Source organism: Leopardus geoffroyi, chromosome D4 (genome assembly GCF_018350155.1).
Source record: "Leopardus geoffroyi isolate Oge1 chromosome D4, O.geoffroyi_Oge1_pat1.0, whole genome shotgun sequence".
In the NCBI taxonomy this organism is placed as follows: domain Eukaryota; kingdom Metazoa; phylum Chordata; class Mammalia; order Carnivora; family Felidae; genus Leopardus; species Leopardus geoffroyi.
This window is the reverse complement of record NC_059342.1, coordinates 75,339,620-75,359,670: the sequence shown is the minus strand read 5'-3', so window position 1 is coordinate 75,359,670 and position 20,051 is coordinate 75,339,620. Positions and strand designations below refer to the sequence as shown.

The following is a 20,051-nucleotide window of genomic DNA, read 5'->3' as shown; positions in this document are numbered from 1 at the left end:
TGTTTGATTCTGTTTTGTGCCTCCTGCTGTCTTTCATATATTCCTTCAACAAATGTTTACCAAAGGCCTGCAATGAACTAGGTACTGGGGATTGATTCTTGTAGGGAGACAGAAAGGGCTACTGTACATACAGAACTCATGTTCTAGCTAGGCAGTGGTGGAAAATAAACAAAATTATAAACAAAAACAGAAGGAAAATACCAGATACCAGTAAATAATATGCAGATGATATAACCTGCATAACAGTGAAGGAGGAGTGGGTGGCTGCTTTGTATTGGGTGTGTGAAAGCATCTACCTCTGAAGATGTGACATTTAAGCTGAGGCCTTGGGAAAAGCATCTGACCTCTCTGGGCTTCAGGTTTCCCATCCGTAATGTGGGGAATAAAATGAGTCTGGGCAACAGGATGTTGGAGAGGAGCAGATGGCACTGTGAAGGTTAACAACTTAGTACACAGTGAGATCCTTGCAAATGCAAGCCTTTGACCCCCAAGTGTTGCTTCCCAATAGGAGGCGATTTTGTACTTAGCAATTTAGGATTCCTTAGCATGTGGTTGAGCCAGAGTAATAATAATATAACAACAACAACAGCAACAACAACAACAAAACAACAACAGTAATAACAAAGGTTTACTGAGTGCTTACTATGTGCTAGGCAGTGTTCTCAATACTTTACATGTATTAAGTCCTCTCAACACCCCCATGAAACAAATACTATTCTTAGTTTCATTTAATAGATGTTGAAATTAGGGCCAACTTTATGCAGATAGCAAGCAGTAGAGCCAGGCTCGGACCTAGATTGTCTGGATTCTGGGGCCATATCCTTAGCCATCACACTTTGATGTTTTATACATAATAGTCTTTGGCCTCAGATCTCCAAAATCCCTTCTCATCCTACCAGGAGTGAATAAAACTGCTTGTGAACCCCATATTGATCTTTCACTATTCAGTTTTCCACCAGGCATGGTGACCCTGCCTAGAAAGTAATCTGTCTGGAGGGCAAATACACAGCACTGCATTTTCTCCAGATGATTTGAGATCCTCCCAGCACTCCATGGGCTCTAAGACTTTACTACATGATAAGCACAAGATACTAGTAGCAGCCAGATTTTTAACGTAGTAATCTCCCTAGCACTAGAGGTATTCAAATAGAGGCTTGATGCTCCTTTGTCAAAGGCATTGCATAATGGAATTGCACATTAACTAGAGCAATTGGTCTAGGATCTCTTCAATGCTAAAATCCCATCTTCCCATACAGATTATACAATAGGGGTCTCCTCTGCCTTTCTGTGCCTATAGATGAGGTAGGAGGCTGCCTATAAAATAACTATATAGTGCCACCCCTCCCCTCTCCCCAAATATACAGTCTGCATGTGTCTGTTTCCTTCAACCTGGAAATAGTTGCTTCTCTGATTTAAGGCACAAAAGTCTTCAGTCAGAATGAAATTGTGATCTCCAGAAGGAGGCAACGTACCAATGACAGATATCAGAACTGCCAATTCCTATATCATTTAAGAGGGGACAAGGGCAGCTTTCTGGGATAGTGAAAGGGTCAAGGTCCAGATTGGAAGCTAAGGATAGAAATTTAGAAGTTGAGAGTTTAAAAAAAATTCAGGGTATTTAATATTCTGCCTGAGGCCACTCTCATAATTCTAAAAATGTCTCTAAAGCATAGTAAATGTTTTCAGATATAAATTATAATCTGGAAAAAAAGTAGAGTCAGAGGGAATAAAGAAAGCTCCTTATAGACATCCCTGCCCATTCTAAAAGAAGGACCCTTGTACTCATAGTCCAAGAGGGAAGGAAAAACACAGCAGTTATATTTTCCACACATCCAGGAAAGGGTCCCATTTATAGACTAGGACATGTGGTTCAGAACGAGATTTTCACTTTCTTTTATGTGTTAATTCACAATGTCAGCCTATGCATGACCATCAAAATGAAAAATAAAAGTTGAACATAAATTCCTGGAGCCCATGAAGAAGGGGCTGGCTCTGCAATGAGAAGGGCTGAGCTGAGAAGGCTCCTTTTCGCTGACATAAGGGTCAGATCTAAGGTGATACTTAAAGATCTGGCTTCACGAGAGGGTGTGAATGACCCAGCAGTGTGCAGGGTCCCAGAGGAAAAGTGAGGGGCCCTGCTACTAGAAACCCGGGGTTCCAAGGTTCTGTTTTCTTGAACGAGTTGGAGATTCTGTGTGTAGGTCATTTCCACCCAAAGGATCAATTTATCAAATCATAAATCAGAACAACATGGACCAGATTTACATCTGGGACATTAAAGATAGCATCATATAGTGGCAAAAACAAGTAAAACAGACATGGGTTCTTATTCTTCCACTACTTGGCCAAGTGGCTTCTGCTTTCTGAGCCACTTACATTATCTATAAATATGAAAGAACAGTCCAAACTTTATTCTTGTGGAGTTTGAATGAGATAATGTGAGTGACATGCAATGCCTAATACAGTATGAACTACATCACCTTTGGGTCATGAGCCAGTGGCTGTCATGGGTCACATGGCCACTTATAGTCCAATCAGAGACACAGAGAACAGCCTACAGACGCTTTTGTGAATCGAGACTGTGAACATGACGGTTCAAGTACAGGCAGCATTAGATTGATTTGTCCAGCTCATCAGCTGAACCAACCCCATGTATATAAAAAATCTTACTAGCAACTGGACCCTCTACACAACTTGGGAGCTAATCAGAAACATGAAATCAAGGGTAACATACATATTCCAACTGGAGTAGTCACCATTGGCTGTTGGATATCATCTTTATCATAGATTCTTGATGGAGTGACATCAAAGCCCATTTTGCCCTGCCCTTTTATTTTCATGTGGGAAACCTAAGTTCAGAGAGAAGTACTTGGGGAGTCACACAACAATCTCTTCTTTATTATCCAAACTCTTCCCAGCTTCAAGACTCAAGTCTCCCTCCTTTGAGCAGACACTCTTGGCCTTACATGGAAACTGTGTGTGTATCTTCTCCCTTAATATTCTCATTGTTCTCAGTATGTGCACTCTTCACTTAGGACTTAATCATATTCATTCACTCACCTTATGCACACGAGTACTCTTGGGCACCTACAATGGGCCAGATTCCATATGCAGAGACAAACAAGACACTATCCCTTTCTTTAAGGGGCTCACAATCCAGATCAGTGCTGTCCAAAAGAAATAATAGGAACTACAAACCTAACTTTAAATTTTCAAGAAGACACATTAAAAAAAGGTAAAGAAAAAAGATAAAGTGAATTTTAATATTTTTATTTAACCTAGTGTGTCCAAAATATTTTAATTTTGACATGTAATCATTTATAATTATTACTGACATTTTACATTATTCTTTCTACCAAGACTTCAGTGTGAGATTTTTACACTCCCAGAACATCTCTCTTTGTGCCACCATATTTCAAATGCTCAACAGCTGCCTGTCATTACCATATCGGACAGCCAAGTCCAGATGAAAAATAAATAAGTGAATTCATATACAAAAGACAGGTATATAGAGTGTTTGAGGAGGACCAGTTATGATTCCTTAACCTGGTAGTGTGTGTGTGCACGTGTGTTGTTGATATCTGCTTGTAGGTACCTGACTGACTGTATGTGGTAAGAATGGGAGTTCATCAGAAAAGAGTTCTCAAAGTTTGGTTATTTTTAATAGTATTTTGAGATATAATTTACACCCCATAAAATTCACTCTTCCCAAAAGATTTGATACTTAAGCTAAATCATAAAAAGTGATGTCATTATGTGGACAAATAGAGTAGGGCATTCAAGGCTGATTATTTATTTATTCGAGGCTGAGTTACTTATTTGCACAAGCTTAGGTATGTGACTAAGTATAGTTTATACAAGAAAATTTAGTTGTTTTTTGTTTGGTGGTAAAATGGGGATCTGAAGAACAGCACGATATAGGGCTGGATAAGACTTTGCACATCTTCTAAGGCATTTGAACTTTTTCGCTAAGGCATTGAAAACCCATCGAATTTTTTTATTGTAAAAGTGGTAAGAATAGATCACGACAAGTGTACTGGGAACCAGAGTAGGCAAGCTTGGTGGCAAGGGGGCTTATCTACTGACAACTTGATTTATTTTGAGAAAGGGATTGATATTTGGTCTGTCTTGTATTTTAACAAATGGTACATTTCTGTGCTGTATCAAATAGTGTGCCCCCCCAAGGGCAGTGAGTGTTTATTATGGTTTTATTGTTGTTGTTCGGTGTTGTTGGTCACTTTAATTACTTTAGATGTTTTCAGCACAGCTCTAATCTGTACTGTGACCAGAATAAGGAAGCCTTAATTCATACCATCTTCTGATGACAAAAGACAAGCAAGTTTGTAATTTAATAAATGTGGTCAAATCTGACCTTTGAGATGAACAAAAAACATCTTGTAGGCTGAAATATAGTCCTAGGGACTTGCCAGGGACATTGGATAATATGATACCTTGATTCTTCTGCACATAAAGTCCTGGGCATGCAATTTCAAAATGTGTGTCCTGAGTCTTTCCATAAAAGATAATTATGGAGTTCTTCCTTCTAAGATCCTAAGATAGTTACAATGATGTCTCATAAAAAGCCGTGGCTTGTCAAGCTGGGTCCAGTTAGGTTAGGAGCTAGCTTACCGTGATGAATTATATGAAAAGTAACTTGGGACTGGCCAGATGGAAGCTGTCACTTAATGCTTTTACTGTTGTGGAAGAGCTGCCTAAAGGAAGAAATTTAGTGAGCAGATCATGGAAAACTTAAACCAGAGTCAAACTCAAGCCCCACTCTTGATAAATGACAATACAACATCTCCCTTGGATACTAAGCCCTGTAAACAAATAATAGCACAAACACGCTAGCACTCACATGCATGCCGAAAGCACTTGTGTGAGCGTCTAACGTACTCTTGTCCCACCTCATTTGTGAGTTAGTGTTTAAAATAATCAGAGGAATTAGCTAAGTTGTTTAGGTAACCTCTTGAATAGTTTCGTGCTTGTCATGACTAGTTGAAACCTCTCTTGTTTATCTCTGTACTTAAGAGAGCCAGCAAGGAATAGTGTTGTTCTCATGCCTGCTTTGTGTTTACCTGCTTGAGGAACTTAGGGCACTTTCTCCCACAGAGCATTGGTCTCTCTATCTGGGTGATAATTCACACTTTAAGCTCTGAGGATGACCTCCACATAGTTAGGGAACAAATGATCTGTCACTTTAGGTGACCTCAGACTATCAGATCCAGTAGCTGAAAAGTTCATTCTAAATGTAAATGTTGCTTCAAGACAATCCTTGGGACTTTTAAACTTAGGTTCTCTCATCCTAGAAAGAGATGGCTGAGTACACCTTGGTTTACTATTTACCATCCATTTCCCTTTCTAAAGGTAACAGTTCCACAGATATCCTTTGGAGAACTGACCCTCCATAATTGTTAGCTATGCATCTTAGGTAGAATTGACTCACACCCAGCTCCAGAAGTAGGCCTTGACTGGTATATATGCCCATATATCAGTAGATGGGTAGTGAAGCTCATCTACCTGAATGTGGTTAGTTTATAGACTGGCATGTGACCCAGTTTAAGCCAATGAGATGCAAGGAGGCATATGCTAAGGACTTCTGGAAATGAAGACATCTCACTCTTTAAAGAAAGCTAATGGGAATGAAGCTCTTTCGGTCCCTATTTATAAATAAACATGAAGACCTAAAGCATCTGGCCACTATCTTATGTTCTGAGATGATAACAAAAAGGTAGAAAGGATGGAGAAGAAAAAACAAAACAAAACAAAACAGAAGACAGGCCTTTGGTCATAATGTTGAGGCACTGGAGTAATCTGTACAGAAAGTCTGCTCTACCTCTGAACTTTTGGATACATCCACCAATAAATTTCCTTAATTATCTAAACAACTTTGATTTGTTTCTCTTACATATGACCAAACAGTTCAGTGTGTCCAGTGATGAAGACTAGTTCATACCTGAATACCCTTTCCTGCTTGTCAAACTCTATGGCCCCACATATTTTTTCTGTTAGGAAATCAGTTGTGTGGACAGATCCCAGATGCTTCAGCAAGTCTCTTCACGTTAAACACAGTCCTGTGTTTCTTTGTGTACAGAAGGTGATTCTCAGCTAGATAATAAAAAAGTGTTTATACAATGCCACAACTTATTCTAGCCAAATCTGGATGACTCAAAGAGAAGCTTAGGCAAAACTGTAGTTTGGTGATTTGTAATTGTCTAACAATCAACACAAGATAGAATCATTTCTTTTTTAAAATTTAATTAATTTTTAGAGAGAGAGCATGAGTGGGGGAGAAGGGAAGAGAGAGAGAGAATCTTGAGCAGGCTCCATACTAAGCACATACTAAGCTCGACACAGGGTTCAATCCCACGACCCTGGGATCATGACCTGAGCTAAAATCAAGAGCCAGACCCTCGACCGACTGAGCCACCCAGGTGCCCCCAAATAGGATTATTTCTGATCCGAGTGTCAGGGGTCTGGCTAAAATGATTTAAGATTGTTCCAAAAGACAATGTGCCTGAGACTTTAGCTTATGACCCCATGCCACATCACATCAGGGTTGCCAGATCCAGAGACTTCACATGTGACATTTTGCCATTTTATTTTTTAGATGCTTGATTGTTTCTCGATAATATAAGAAAGCATTTTAGTCCCAGGCCCTGGAACACACAGCCTGGGTTTCAGTTCCAGCTCTGCCACTTCTGGCAGTGCATCCTCATGTGAACTCAGACTTTCTTCCTCTGTGCTTCTGTTTTCTTCATTATAAAATGGGGATAATAGAATTCCCTGTCTCAAAGGGTCTGTAGACAGATTAGATCAATTATTACTTTAAATCCTTAGAACAGTGACTTGCATGACATAAGCTCTCAATAAATATAGTCATTCTTAGTGGTATTTTAGAAAATATCCAAATTTTGTGATGGCTTCTCATCTTAAATGATCTGTTCTAAGTATCTTAGCAAAAGTATGGGCACTATGATAGGAATTTTATAGGTAAAAGCATTATATATAAAGGCATTACTGACTCACAACAGCACTGTACCAGGATATTATGGCTCCCTCTTCCATATGAAGGACTGGGTCTCCAAGAGGTTAAAGCCCACAGATGGTAAGGGGACAGAGGCAGGATTGGAACCATCCTCTCTTAAGACTTGCTTAAACCACAACAAAATCCATTAATTTTCTTATCCATACAGGTCGACTTTACAGTCTCTGCATTTTGGGAGGCTTGACATAGATCTGTCTTGCTTAGTCTGTTCCCAGGAATCAATCCTCTTCTGTCTGGCTTCTTCTCCTGATCCCTCATATTCCCAGAGGTTGCAAGATGTGGAAGAAAACCGTTCCTCTTGTGTCAGTTCCCCATACGAGGCACTGGGCGGGTCATTTGTTTTCCTCAATCATGCATCACCTAACACAAATCAGAAGTTAATTTAAAATCAGTTAAGTCTCTCCGTTGCCCTCAGGATAAAGTTCATTGATCCCTTTAGTCTTTCAACAAAGTTGTACCAATGTTCCAAGCACTGTGCTATTTCAGATTCCTTAAATGACCTACAAGCTGTCAAGATTTGCCTTTTGTTTGTTTTTCCAACCTTGGGTCTTGCTACGCCCAACTTAATGCATCAGCCTTCATAGATTCTTTGCTATTTCTTATAGTGCCATTCTCTTGCTAATGTCTGGGTCTATATAGGCTGTTACTTCTGGCTGAAATACATCTAAAAGACCCATGTCTACTTTGCTTGGCTGACATTTACTTGTCCTTCATACCTCAGCTCACACAGCTCACCCTCTGTGCTCTGGCCCCCAGAAGGAGGTACGAGCCTTGCTTTGCACCCCAGCTCTGTCCCTGTGCCAACACCCCATCTGCTCCAGTTTATTAAAAAGTCCTGTCTTCTTATCTAATCCTCCACTGGAAGACAGCACTCATAAGAACAGGGATGATGATTTATTCATACCTAAATCATCAGCACTTAACATAGTGCTTAATATATGGTGTAAGCCCAATAAACATTTGATTAATGAATGAATCAGCATCGTGATCCTCAAACTAGTGAAAGTGGGATTGAGAAGAAAATGAGATGGTGCTGGGAATCACCACCTACCTCTGGTAACAGAGGCTGGAATGAGCCTAAAAGATAACAAGTTTCAAGGGATCTCAGCAATCAGTTCATTTCAACTGAATTCCTGACGCTTGACTGCCTGATTTAACAACACCACAGCTCTCTTATTTATAACTTCCTAAGGAATCATGTGCTCAGTTGCAAACTCAAGAAAAACGCTTGATTTAAGATGTCCTTTAAGGGGAAAATAATCTTTCCCTCTGACCAAATTCCACACCAGTGAAGAAAGTGGAAACTTCAAGGGGGAAATAATCAGTCTTCAGGGAGATGATTTGAAAGAATGAGTAAAGCTTTCCCCAATTCCCATGAGTTGTGTAATAACTTTTAAGGTCTTAGTTGGAAACAACACCTCCCAAACCTAATTGTTTTAGGAAAGTTATACATCCAAGAGCAAACCCAACTCCACATCACAGAATTTCATTTTCTTCTGTATTAAGTTCATTAAATCAACAAAATTTAATTGAGCATTTTCTATGTGCCCAAGAAACAGCATATTGTGTACTTTCTCTATGCTAGACATTACATGCTTTTCATAAGTTAAGTTTTTCCCTATAGCAACTGTATAAAGTAAATATAATCACTTTCCTCATTATAATGAAGAGAAACATGAAGCAGAAAGAGGTTTAGTAGCTTAGATCTGGGATTCAAACCTAGGCATTCTGGTTTCAGACATTTCCCTCTTAACCAGTTGGCCATGTCCCCTCACTTTCATATATATTGTGTCACTTAACTCTCACAATTGCTTTGCCATGTTATAAATGCAAAAATTATCATAACTTACCAAAGAAGATATATAGATGGCAGATAAACATATGAAAAGGTGCTTCACATTAAATATCATTAGGGAAAGGCAAAATAAAACAATAGGATACCTATTAGAAATGGCCCGAATCCAGAACACTGACTACACCAAATGCTGGTGAGAATATAGAGCATAAGGAACTCTTATTGCTGGTTGGAATGCAAAATGGTACCGCCATTTCGGAAGACAGTTTGGTGGTTTCTTACAAAACTAAACAAATTCTTACCAAACAATCCGGCAATCATGCTCCTTGTTATTTACTCAAAGGAGTTAAAACTTTGTGTTCACACAAGAACATCCATATACATATGGATATTTAAAGCAGTATTATTCATAATTGCCAAAACTTGGAAGCAACAAAGATGTCTCTCAGTAGGTGAATGGATACATAAACTAGGATACATCCATATTATTTAATATTGTTTAACAGTAAAAAGAGACGAGTTTTCAAGCCATGGAGGAAATTTAAATGCATATTGCTAAGTGAAATAAGTCACTCTGGGTGATTCCAACCATATGACATTCTGGAAAAGGCAAAACTATGGAAATATTAGTTGCCAGGGTTTAGGAGAAAAAGGGATGAATAGGTGGACCACAGAGAATTTTTAGGAGAGTGAAAATACTCTGTACAATAATACAATAATAGATATAACCTGTAGTTATAAATTTATCCAAGCCCATAGAATGTACAAGACCAAGAGTCAACGCTAATGTAAACTATGGACTTGGGTGATTATGACACATTGATGTAGGGTCATCAGTTGTAATAAGTGTACTACTCTGATTGACAGTGTTTATAGTAGGAGAGACTATGCATGTGTAATATCAAGGGTATATGAGAACTCTCTACCTTCCTCTAATTTTGTGTGAACTTTATACTGCTCTAAAATTTTAATTAATTAATTAATTTTAATGTAATTGATTACTAATTTTTAAATTAACTAATTAATTTTTAAAATATCCAGCTTCATGAATTCAGCTGAAAATTTACAGGAAAGTAGCTCTGTAGGGGCAAAGTCTGTGTCTTTTCTTTTGCTCTGCTATACTTTTAGCTTCCAGTATCATATCTGCCACATAGCAGGTACTCTGTACACTTCATTACTTAATGGTCTTTGCTTTCATCCCAGTTAATACCATCCCAATAACTCAATGGTGTCTCTTCATGGGAATTGAGAAGGTCAAAATGTTATTTAAAAAAAATTCATGAGAGTACTTAAAAGTGAATCTTTAGAGAGAAATGAAAAGTAAAAAATAGAAGATATCACTTGTGTCTGTATATTGAAAACATCCAGTCAAGGAGACTTCTCAGATTTTGAAAAAAATATTACATAATTCTAGAAAGCTATAGGGTTGGAGACATCTGAAGAAGTGTCTGAATCTTGTTCTCTTCCACTGGAAATATAGAAAGTAGGTGCGTGTCTTTCTTACATACTTAATTACTTTCTTACTATATAGCAATAGTGAAGTTTTTTCTTTTTTCTTTTCTTTTTTTTTTTTTTTTTAAGTAAATAAGAGGGAAGAAGTAGGGGACAGGAGGGCCTGGTTCCTATTCTCAAAATGTAAAAGTTTTATTCTGCTCCCAAGACACCAGTGAGGCCAAAGTCACCATTGAAGGGATGTGTCTGTCAGAAATTCCTTCAACCAAATCCAAGTCTGGAAATTCAGCCACCTCCATTCCTATAGGGACTTACAAAGCCCCACTATTTCAGCAAAGTGTCCTTCTGTGAACAGACACAGCCCATTCCTGCCATTTCTAAAAAAAGCCCCTCTCTTTGAAATGAGACTAAAGGGTGGTCTCAACCCAGAGTCTTCCCTTATATAATAAAACTAACATGTCAGCACTGACAATAAAGGACATAATTTTATGGGCAGATGAATAATGGATTTGTTTTATCAACCCAGAAAGTAACTGTCTGCTCACCTGGTAACTGTAAAGGCCTGCTGACATGGAGACTCTGGAGAGGCATTCCTTGAATCCCAGCTCGTCTTTCTAATCTAAGAAAGTATTTCCAACCAAGTCTCCCCACCTGATGGCACAGTCACAGGGATAAGAGATAAATCCTGGTTGGGGGGAAGGAGCAAAGAAAGTTCACATCCTTTGAGAGTATTGTGCCCTTGAGTATTCAGATGCCACTGGCAGCTGTACCTTCCTTCCATCTTCTGGCAAAGGAAGCTGGAGAACTAACATGTATTAAGTTATATTATGTGTTGGACACATACAGATATGTGCTGTACCTGTGCTAACTATTTGTACTCATTACAACCTGTTAGAAAGATATTTTTCACTTCATTTCACAGGACATTGAAACCCAGGGAGGAAATCATTCATGGTCACAGAGTAAGTCAATGGTAGAGCTTGGATCTGGACCAAGATCCAACTGGCTTCAAAACCCACACCCTTTCCAACATACCTTTCTGTAAGAAGAAAATGAAATGGGAAGCAAACATCTGATCTGGCATTAGAATCTATAACCCTTAGTGTCAAGATCAAGACAACAGGAATTTTAAGCATGAGTCCCAATCCTGGCTTTGCCACCAACATGCTATCACTTTGGGCCAGTGCTGAATGTCCCTGGACCTCAGAAGTGAGTGTTGGGTTTGCATGAAGTAGGCTGACTTCCTGGGGAATAATGGATAATTGAAGGATAATAATTACTGGATTATTCCTTTGCTAACACTCAGTGGTATTTTAATAGTGACAGTTTTAGTATGCTTAAATCTAAACTACAGTGCATATTATGCTATATGATATATTGGAAAGTTCTTAGGTTTTGTTGTAGGACATTTATGGAAACACACTTTTGTGCTGGACCACTTCTTATCCTTCCTACAGCTTTCTCATGTATAAAAGGTATTTCTGGAACTCACATGTTAGTGGGTTAAATAGGATAGTAATAGGGGCACCTGGGTGGCTCAGTAGGTTAAGTGCCCAAATCTTGGTTTTGGTTCAGGTCATGATCTCATGGTTTGTGAGTTCGAGCCCTGCATCGGGCTCTGTGCTGACAGCATGGAGCCTGCTTGGGATTCTCTCTCTCTCTCTCTCTCTCTCTCTCTGCCTCTCCCCTGCTCTCTCTCTCTCTCAATATAATTAAATAAACTTTTAAAAAATTTAAATGGGTTAGTGTAAGTAAATGCTTGTGTTGAGTGCCTGGCAAAAAGCAGGTGCCCAATAAAGGTTAGCTAAGGGGAGGATATGGGAGGATTATAAAACTTGGGCAGCCATCTAATGTTATAGATGGAGAGTCTCTTCAGTCCAGAGTTATGAAAAACATTGCAACATATGTTTAAGAACAGAAGAATATGGGCATTCTTCTCTAGGGACTGCAGAATTGATACTATGAACTGCTTTCTCCAGGAGGAGCTCCTGGAGTTACATGCTCTTTCCTTATGGTGATCCCTCCCTTCCCGCTGCCTCACACCATTGCCCAGTCTGTCACTACTGGGTTGCTCTGGGTGTGCTGAGTGGGAGAGGACTTTGTGATTGCTCTCAAGTTGTTTCATTTTTGCATCTGCATCTCAAAAGGCAAAGTAGAGGTCAGGGCCTGACTTCTGTTATATATTTAAGAAATTGCAGCCTTCTTGGAGGAGGGAATCTGTCTTGTTAAGTTCTACCCATGTTCTTCTGTGTAGTAGCACAAGGCATGGTATAGTATCAAGACCCAGTGGAACGTGGATTCAAAGAACAGATGAATGATTCAATACTCTCTCAACTGTGCATCACCATCCACATGTGTTTGCTATTACCTGCAGTAAAGAGCTCAAACCCCCAAGGCAAGCATGAAAACCACTTTGTGATGTAGCCCACATCTGACCTCTGCGATCTCATCCTGACCATGCTCTGAACACTCCAGGCAAACCAATCTGTTTACACTTGCCAAACACATGTGCTGTTTCATACCTCCTTTTTTTTTTCCCTTATGTTCATATCATTCCCTCCATCTACATTTCCTTCTCCCTAACCATATCTCACCCTTGCATACCTGACAAAAGCTTTCTCACCTTTGGGAAGCTCTCATCAAGTTTCTTCTCTAGAAAACAGTTCCTGAAAGCTATTTACCTATTTCAGTTCTCTCTCTCTCTGTCTCTCTCTCTCTGTCTCTCTCTCTCTCTGTCTCTCTCTCTGTCTGTCTCTCTTTCCTTCTAGTAGTACTTTCCACCTCACCCCCCCACAAATGACTGTTGGCACCATTAAATCAATGGCGATGTATGCATTTTCTCTGTATCCAGATAGACCAGTACAGAATCCAAAACACAACAAGTGCACCCTAAAAGGATCTCAGCCATTTGCTTATAAGTATATTTACTAGCAACATTTTATGTGGCAGGGATTATGCAGGGGCTGGGGAAAACAAGGCCAATCCATTCTGGAATGTGCCTTGCCTGCAGATAGTAGTCAACTAATCACTCAAAAATGCCCAGTTTAAATTGTGAAAGATAGAAAGAAGGTGAGATGGAAACCTCCAAGAGAGGATTTGACCGTCAAGGGAAGTAAGGAGAACCTCCCATGAGAAAGTAACAATTCTGGGGCGCCTGGGTGGTTCAGTGGTTTGAGCGTCCAACTTCAGCTCAGGTCACGATCTCACAGTTTGTGGGTTTGAGCCCTGCGTCAGGCTCTGTGCTGACAGCTCGGAGCCTGGAGCCTGCTTCAGATTCTGTGTCTCCCTCTCTCTCTGCCCCTCTCCTGCTCATGTTGTGTCTCTCTCTATCTCTTAAAAATAAATAAAGGTTAAAAAAAAACAATTGAAGTATCAGTAAAAGACATCAGTTAGGCAGGGATCAGAGAGTGAATAAATGAATGAGGTCTTCAGGTACCCAGGGCAGTGTGCTTTCTTCTGAGATTCTGAGTCTCAATTTCCTCCATCAGTGTCACAGGGAAACAATCCTTAACTCAATATGTGGTGTCTGAGGATAAAGTGAGAAAATGTATTTGATGTGCTCTGCACAATCCTTGGCATAGAGCTCCTGCTTGCTAAGTGCTAATGCCCCTAGTCATCTTAAAAATGGTGGGAGATAGAGCATGTGGCTACTCGATAGGATAACCCAAGGAATTGGCTTGCACGGAGACATAACAAGCTCACTACTCCCTCTAAGTATGAGGGTGGTTGACCTCTTTCTGAATACTCTCTCTAGACTTATTGTGTTTATTTGTCTGTTTATTTTGTTGGATTAGTTCAGGTGATCTAGATTTTAGCCTTCCCCATTCTCCCATTTACTTATAGGTAAGTCCAGAAGTTGAACCTAATGATTGATACTGTTTCTTTCATATGGAGTTCTTGCCTTATTCTTTTATACTTTTTCCCATTCCTTTTTTCCTTTTCTTACTCCTCCTCCACCTCTTTTTCTCCATCATTACCTGCTATTTAATAATACATTCAGTCATAGATACTGTGGGTCAGTGCTAGGCTAGGTACTGGTGGTATAGGGATGACCAAGGCAGATATGTCCTAACTCTTGTATAGCTCACAGACTAATGGGGGAATTATACTATTGCAATTGGGATAGCCACAATGAAGAAGATCGGGCTACCAGGGAAATATGTAACAACAATCTTACCTAGCCTGGGAAGTCAGGGAAGTTATGTTTCAATTACTAAACATGAGTAGAGTAGGATGAGTAGGAGTTAGCCAGGAGAAAGATAAGGGGGCAAACCTTTCCAGGATGAGAGAATAGCATTTGCAAAGACTTTGAGGATTAAAGGGACATAAAAATGGTGGTCAGCCTGGCTAGAGTAGACAAGAGTAGCCCTGGAGGAGGCTAGCAAGACAGACCATCTCATGCCCAGCCTAGTGGGCCATATTAGGCAGTTTTAACTTTATCCTAAGAGCAATGGGAGTGGCATGATGCTGAGATCCCTTTATCTCTTCTTCAAAAGCAGGCTTTTATTTTTCTAAAAACTCTAGCAATAATTCATGGAAACCATTTCCTTCTTTTTCCTCACCTCTCCCACTCATACCTCCCCCCTTGCCTCCATCAACAGGGTATGATTGTAAGGAGCTTGGAAAGTAGCCGTTTGGAGCCTGGAGCTGCAACTGACACTGCCCACCACATTACTGACCCAAATGTGGATCAACCAAGAATTATTGGGTGAAGCCTATCCATTGGCTGTGCCTCCAGCTATGTGGTCACAGCAAGAGAACTGGCCCCTTGAAAGCAATCATGCCTGCCCATCGAGGAATAGCTGACTCAATGGCCCCATTCATGGGCCTTCCCACACCTTCCAGCTCTCCTTCTCTCCAGAGATATATGGCAGGATATCCATATATGCAGCTGTCGGTGGAAAACCATGGAATGGGTGCGGTGGGTGGAAAATACCTTTCTTTTTGCAAATTTATGGAAAGCAAATATTGCAGTTTTCCTCCTTCATGATGCTAAATATAGCAGGTAACAGATCCTCCTTTAAAAACTTAAAACCGACATTGATTTTTTTTCATAAAGAAGGAATAGCAAAAACACAGGAGACAGGCAAATCTGCTACAATCATTGAGTATTGATACAAAAGCCAATTCTTTCTAGTTAGACCCAAAAACCACCCATGCTAAGGATGGCTGGCATGCAGTCTTAACTCACAACTTAGTATTAACAATGGCATGTACATGTTCAGCACATTCCTTCCACGGCTGTAAGTCCTACCCCAAAGTATATTCCTTTCCCCTTCTTCCTTCATGGCCAACCCATTTATTTGTGTTCTCATGGCCTCTAATCTCAGTCCCTTCAGACATGATAGTGCTACTTGATATTAAAGTATAGATAAAGATACCGTTTTATAAAGATTAGTAACTGTAGTTCATGTCACAGTTTCTTAAGCTCGGTGTTATTGACATTTTAGACCAAGTAATTATTTGTTGTGGGGGATGTCCTGTGCACCGCAGGAAGTTTAGCAACATCCCTGGCCTCTACCCACTGGATGCCAACAGCATCCCTTTCCTCTTGCACTCAGCAACACTAGACAACCACAAATGTCTCTAGACATTGCCAAATATCCCCTAGAGGACAAGGTTGCCCTGGGTTGAAAACCACTGGTCTATTCTCAGGCTGAAAGTGGTAATAGCATCTTCTAGCACCCCCCAGTGAGGTAAAGACCACCATTCTGCTCCAAACTGCTGAAATTTCAACTGCTACTGCCTCCAGTTTCTACCTCCTAACTAAATCTGGTAGTTTTATATTCTCTTCAATTTCTCTTCCACATCAGAGACTTTGTGGGTTTTGTTTATTTGTTTTTAGTATCTCCACTTAGACTCCTTCTGACTTAGGAGGCAATAAGCACAGTGGTTAAGGCACACTAGACTTTGAAATTAAAAACAACTCTGAGTTTGACTCTTACCTCTGCAATCTAATTTCTATGAGACCTGTAGCAAGTGAGTTAATATCTACAAGTCTCAGTTTCCTCAACAACCTGAGGGAAAGAATATTTACCTTTTAATGTTGTATCTAGAATTATATAATGTGGGTAAAGCAGTCTTCAGAGTCTGAAATATAGTAACTAACAAATAAAAGTTGATATTAGTTACCTGCAATCATTATTATTAACTCTTGTTCAGATGTCTCCCTCCCATTTCCAAGGTTAGTCTTCCTTCTCTGCTTATTTTTCTTTCTGTATTTACACATTCTCTTAAAATTGATCCATCCCCAAATTGAGAACATGCAAAAAGTTTCCCTACCCTTAACATTTCCCCTCAAGACTAGCCCTCTGTTTCTAAATATCCAGAAAATGCTCTACTTGAATGTCATGGAATTATATCCAAAGCAGAATGTCAAAAAACAAACCAACGCAAATGTATCAGGGATGAATTAAAAGGTCACTAAGGGGAAGGAAGAAGCATTCACTATTTAAGTGACTCAAATTAGGCCATGGTTCTCATCAAAACAAAACAGATATCAAATCCCTTGAGGGGTAAAGTCAAGATTTAATTTGATCAGAGTGACTTTGGAAATACATTAATAAACTTTGGGGAGTCTAGATTTAAAAATCCAAATTGAAGGGACGCCTGGGTGGCTCAGTCGATTAAACATCTGACTTCAGCTCAGATCATGATCTTGTGGTCTGTGAGTTCGAACCCCATGTCAGGCTCTGTGCTGACCACTCAGAGCCTGGAGCTTGCTTTGGCTTCTGTGTTTCATTCTCTTTCCGTCCCTTCCCTCTTCACACTCTGTCTCTCTCTCTCTCTCTCAAAAAATAAATATATATATTTTTAAATCTAGATGGAAGAAGGATCTGATGAGGAATCTTCAATCCAAACCAGCTGATAAACATTCACTATTAAAGTCTAATTGCATATGGGAAGTTTAAATTGCCTACAGTGCAATGAGCAAAGTACTATATCTCTTAGTGGAAACAAGTGTCAGGGAAGCCACATTTAACTGGTATCATTTAAGTACAAGTTAAAGGATGACACATGTTAGAAATTACTGAGTTGTTTCAATTGGAAAAAAAGAGATTTAAAGGAGATATGCTCATTGTAGCCCAAAGATTCTCCTTTATTAAAGTATTTGAACTTATTTAATGTGGTTCTATAAGGCAGAACTAATTGCAATGAGCAGAAATTTCAAGGAGTAGATTTCTGCTGTTTCCCTTGCAGCAATGGGATAATTAAGTTGAAATGGGTTGTTTACAGTTAGTTCTTTCCCAGGCATCAGAGTTTAATTAGAGACTAACAAAGTCTTTATCACAAGTGTCTTAACATCTGCTTGAGAGATGGGAAGTGGATTCTTGGTTAATAGATGAAGCTTTTGAGTTGGTTACATTTTTCATTGAAACTTGGACTCTGCCACTCAGTAGTCATGCGATGTTGGTTACAAGTGCTTCCCCAATCTTAGCTCCAGTTTCTTAATCTGTAATGATACTATGATACCTGCCTCCTTGAGATGGTAACAAGATTAAGTTAGTTAATTTTCATAAAGCACTTAGCGTAGTATGTGGAACAAAGCAAATGCTCTGTAATTGATACTAGTTGTTTTAATCATGTTAGACGGAATCTTGCATTGGGTAGGGTCGGACTGGGGGAATAGATGGAATTTAAATCATAGTGAGTTTTTTATCCCCTAATTCCCTCTTGCAAACAGTCAAAGCATAACCAAGACATTGAAAGATTGGGACTCTGAATGTTATGTGGGGCGGGACGGGGGGGCAGAATTCTGCTCTTTTCCCCATTGCCCATTCAGACATATTCTGGAATGTCAGTTCTTCTTCTGTGACTGAATATAACATTGAATTGGCTCAATGGTTTGTCTGATTGTTCTTCGATAATATAAAAACATCCCCCAAACAATTCAGTTCAGTGATTAATTCAGTTCAGTTCAGTTCAATGATGAACATGTTCAATCCTGTGGAATTATAAGAATTTTAACTTCATTTATCACTTACGATTCTTCCTTCCCTAGATCAGGCCTCCATGAGGTTTGGTGCTCATAGTTTCCTTTCTCTTTTTTCCCTTCATTCCCCTCATGAGGATTGAAGTGGAAGACTGAGGAGAGACAAAGACCAGGAATATTCTCTCTTTATCAGTGCTGTTATAACCTGACATTGGTTTCCTTTGGGCATAATAGGAAATAAAAACTGAGACTAGGATCAGTGGATGTTCCAAGCTGTTACTTTTTTGTAGTATACTTCTGAGTTCTTTAGGAACAGTCCTCCTACACTCTTGGATATCTTAACATGCCTTCTGTTCTCCACACTGCAACCTCCCCTATGGCTTCTGGCAGTCCCATAGAGACTTCTTTACTGGGATCCCAACACTCATCCAGACTCCCAAAAGACTTTTGGGAAAAGTCTTTTAAGGATGACTCTTAGCTTCCTCTTTTCTGGTGACCACCATCTGGTCCATTAGAAACATCTATTTTTTGTTCCAATGAACTCTGGGAGGGTAGGTCATTCCCGACAGAACCGCCCTCATCATCAATCACCAGAACAGCTACCAGGCACTGTTTTTCCTCAGTTAGGCTTTAGCAGGCATGAGTCCATTATCCACCACTGTCAGCTTACAGATTTCAGTCTTCTTAAAATTCCTTTAACTCATTCTTCCTGCAATGAGATAAAATGAGCTCTTGTCTCCCTCCATGTGCAAAAACCACATCACTAACAACTTTTTCCAGTTAAAACGTTTCTCACTTTTAAAATCTTCTCTTCACTATTTTTTATACCCTCCAGGTGAATATTGGGCTAATAGTCACATTATCGTTGGCCCCATCTTTTACAAGGAATATATGTGTCAGCTAACACCACACTCTAGAAGGTAGAAGTAGTTGACACTGTATATTCTGAAAGTAACTCACAAATGATCCTATTTTAACATCTCATTACAGAAAGCAATCTTTCAAAATACCAAAGTCACCATTGCATTGAAGTCTTTAAGTGCCCCCTGCAGTTGTGTGATGAGTCAGCACCATCAGGAGGATAGAATCCAAACATTCCCACCCTTTGGCAGACCGAGCTGAGAGCTGAGAAGAGAGTATATGGAGAGCTCTTTTCCAATCCATGAACCCATTATCAAAGTGGTGTGAGTGGCCAAGGACCTTGGCTTGTAATCTTCTATGTTTTTGTATCTTAAGATATAATGTCTTCTAATATTTTTCCTTCTTTTCTTCAAACTCATAATATATCAGAAGGATCATCATGTATGGCAGGTCCAAAGTCTAGGTCCAAAGACAGGTCCAAAGACTGTCAAAGTGTCACTTGACACTTGAAAAAATATTTCACAATTAGAATTTCTACTGTCCCTTTCTCCAGAGCTTAGGAAAGCAAGTATGGTACAGCAGAGAGTAGAGTGAGTTTAGAAGTTAAGGAATCTGGGGCACCTGGGTGGCTCAGTCGGTTAAGCGTCCGACTTTGACTCAGGTCATGATCTCATGGTCTGTGAGTTCGAGCCCCGTGTCGGGCTCTGTGCTGACAGCTCAGAGCCTGGAGCCTGCTTCAGATTCTGTGTCTCCCTCTCTCTCTGACCCTCCCTGATTCATGCTCTGTCTCTCTCTGTCTCAAAAATAAATAAAACATTAAAAAAAATTAAAAAAAAAAAGTTAAGGAATCCAAGGATCAAATTCCAGTTCTATAGCTCCCTTGCTAGGTGACCTTGGGAATAGGGCTTAATATCCGTGTATACATCATTTGTTAATTTATTCTATTCATAAATATTTATTAA

General features: G+C 39.7%; 1 long non-coding RNA gene across 1 annotated transcript in view; it reads left to right on the top strand.

The window, feature by feature from the left end:
- Window positions 1-16,088, top strand: part of LOC123593243 — a 121,993-nt gene extending 105,905 nt beyond the window's left edge. Inside the window, exon 3 of the long non-coding RNA XR_006710210.1 lies at window positions 14,897-16,088. This is a non-coding gene — a long non-coding RNA (uncharacterized LOC123593243). The remainder of the gene's footprint in view (window positions 1-14,896) is intronic.
- The last annotated feature ends 3,963 nt before the right edge of the window (window positions 16,089-20,051 follow it).